Here is a 3,550-nt window from a genome sequence, read left to right as displayed (position 1 = left end):
CGATTTCCCTTAACCTTTCTTCGTAGGACATTCCCCTTAGCTCTGGAACTAACCTTGTCGCAAACCTTTGCGCTTTCTCTAATTTCTTAACGTGCTTGACCCGGTGCGGGTTCCAAACTGGTGCTGCATACTCCAGTATGGGCCTGACGTACACGGTGTACAGTGTCCAGTGTCTTAAACGATTCCTTACTTAGGTATCGGAATGCTAATCTCAGGTGTGTGTGTGTCTGTGTCTGTGTGTGTGTCTGTGTGTCTGTATGTGTGTACTCACCTAGTTGTGGTTGCAGGGGTCGATTCATAGCTCCTGGCCCCCGCCTCTTCACTGTATGTGTGTGTGTGTGTGTGTGTGTGTGTGTGTGTGTGTGTGTGTGTGTGTGTGTGTGTGTGTGTGTCTTTGTGTGTGTATATGTTAAAATTAATATTCATAAATATAGGACAGTGTTGAAGGACAGTGCTTTTCTATCACAGAATTGCTGACATACAGTTTAAGGCTCTGTGGCACAAATGAGTGGAAAGTACCACTTATGTAGATTACGAAAGACCAAATTCGACGAGTATGGAAGGTGCCACATGTGTAGAAAAAGAAAGATCAGGTTCCACAGAAGCGCAGAACTTTCCACATGTGCAAAACAAGAAAGGTCCATATCCACAGTAGAGTGAAAGGTCAAGGAAAAGAAAGTACCATAATAAAAGCAGAATGAAAATAGTCGAGGTGACAGAGGCAGCGCAAGTCAGCTCACCACCACCACCACAATGGCCTCATGTAAGGAAGACACTAAACGTAAACAAAATTTCTGAAGACTGCTGTAAAGGAAGAGTGTAAAGGGGCGCTGGAGCACGAACAACAACCTGTCATGAAATAAATCCACGAACGACGCAGTTATCGGCAGATAGTCCATAAAAGAGGCAGTTACAGGACCGATCGTCCTCTGACCTGCATCGACTTTTTGACCAATGTTGACCTGCGTTGATCTCCAATCTTTGTTTGAATATCCTGTAACCTTTGCTGACCTCTGTACTTATGTGACCTGCAATCTGTGTTGACCTCTGACCTGTGTCAACTTGTCCATAAGATAAGATTCGCTCGCATTTTTAACCCGGAGGGTTAACCGCCCAGGATAATCCAAGAAAGTCAGTGAGTCATCGAGGGACTGTCTGTCTTATTTCCATTGTTGTCCTTCAGTCTTGTCCCCAGGATGCCACTAACACCAGTCGACTAACACTCAGGTATTTACTTACTGCTAGAAGAACAGAGACAACAGGATGTAAGATGACTAACACCCAGGTACCTACTTGCTAAGTGAACAGGGACAGCAGGTGTAAGGAAATATGACAAGTGTTTCTACTCGTGCATGGGATCAAACTCCAGTACCTCAGTGTGTAAGGCCACTGAACTCCATCTAAAACAAACGATAGTTTCTTACATACGATTTTAAGCAAATTCCCTACTATACGTTATTTAGGTTATGTTAGGTTTGATTAGGTCAGAGTCTCGTTTATAAGAAAAAATTAACCAAATTCATCATACCAAAACTCCAAATAAATGCAGTAATACAGAAAATTATTAAAAACTTTAAAAGAGTCATCAGAAATATACGAGACCATGTTGAGAATCGAATGGTAAATAATCATGCTTTCATTCTAGTGACGTTTTTCACTCGAGAGGAACCTTGTGACGATGTTTCGGTCAGTTCCGGAACATTATGAAATTGCAGTTGTGAGCTGACAATGATCCAGGACGGACCGAAACCTCGTTGTCATAAGGTTCTTTTCCTAAGTGCGGATGACATGGAAAAGGATCAAGAGGATGACATGGAAGATGATTAAGAGGATGACATGGAAGATGATCAAGAGGATGACATGGAAGATGATCAAGAGGATGACATGGAAGATGATCAAGAGGATGACATGGAAGATGATCAAGAAGACAATGACAGGTGTTCGGTGAATTGTCCCGTAGCTGGGACAATTCACCGAACACACACTACACACTGTGGCTTCACACACTACACACTGTGTCCTCACACACTACACACTGTGTCCTCACACACTACACACTGTGTCCTCACACACTACACACTGTGTCCTCACACACTACACACTGTGTCCTCACACACTACACACTGTGTCCTCACACACTACACACTGTGTCCTCACACACTACACACTGTGTCCTCACACACTACACACTGTGTCCTCACACACTACACACTGTGTCCTCACACACTACACACTGTGTCCTCACACACTACACACTGTGTCCTCACACACTACACACTGTGTCCTCACACACTACACACTGTGTCCTCACACACTACACACTGTGTCCTCACACACTACACACTGTGTCCTCACACACTACACACTGTGTCCTCACACACTACACACTGTGTCCTCACACACTACACACTGTGTCCTCACACACTACACACTGTGTCCTCACACACTACACACTGTGGCCTCACACACTACACACTGTGTCCTCACACACTTCTCACTGTGGCCTCACACATTATACACTGTGGCCTCACACACTACACACTGTGTCCTCACACACTACACACTGTGTCCTCACACACTACACACTGTGTCCTCACACACTACACACTGTGTCCTCACACACTACACACTGTGTCCTCACACACTACACACTGTGTCCTCACACACTACACACTGTGTCCTCACACACTACACACTGTGTCCTCACACACTACACACTGTGTCCTCACACACTACACACTGTGGCCTCACACACTTCTCACTGTGGCCTCACACATTATACACTGTGGCCTCACACACTACACACTGTGGCCTCACACACTACACACTGTGTCCTCACACACTACACACTGTGTCCTCACACACTACACACTGTGGCCTCACACACTACACACTGTGGCCTCACACACTACACACTGTGTCCTCACACACTACACACTGTGTCCTCACACACTTCTCACTGTGGCCTCACACATTATACACTGTGGCCTCACACACTACACACTGTGGCCTCACACACTACACACTGTGTCCTCACACACTACACACTGTGTCCTCACACACTACACACTGTGGCCTCACACACTACACACTGTGTCCTCACACACTACACACTGTGGCCTCACACACTACACACTGTGTCCTCACACACTACACACTGTGTCTTCACACACTTCTCACTGTGGCCTCACACATTATACACTGTGGCCTCACACACTACATACTGTGTCCTCACAAACTGCAGACTGTGTCCTCACACACTACACACTGTGTCCTCACACACTACACATTGTGGCATCACACACTACACACTGTGGCCTCATGCAACCTTGACTTAGTGTGGTGTTGCTTCCTGTTGGACTTGGGGTGTCTCGCTTGGGCACCCAAAACACTGGAAGTCTTCTGTACATGTGTTGCTGGGGGTTTAATTCCAGCTCTAGGTTAATGTCGTTTAAACTCTTATCAACTGCACCAAGGTCACTGAGGCTGTGTGCTGCATGTTAACCATCATTTCAGAATACACACACTGCAAACTATCAGTATATGTTCA

This window comes from Cherax quadricarinatus, chromosome 69 (assembly GCF_038502225.1).
Source record: "Cherax quadricarinatus isolate ZL_2023a chromosome 69, ASM3850222v1, whole genome shotgun sequence".
Lineage (NCBI taxonomy): Eukaryota > Metazoa > Arthropoda > Malacostraca > Decapoda > Parastacidae > Cherax > Cherax quadricarinatus.
Note: the sequence above shows the minus strand (reverse complement) of the source record.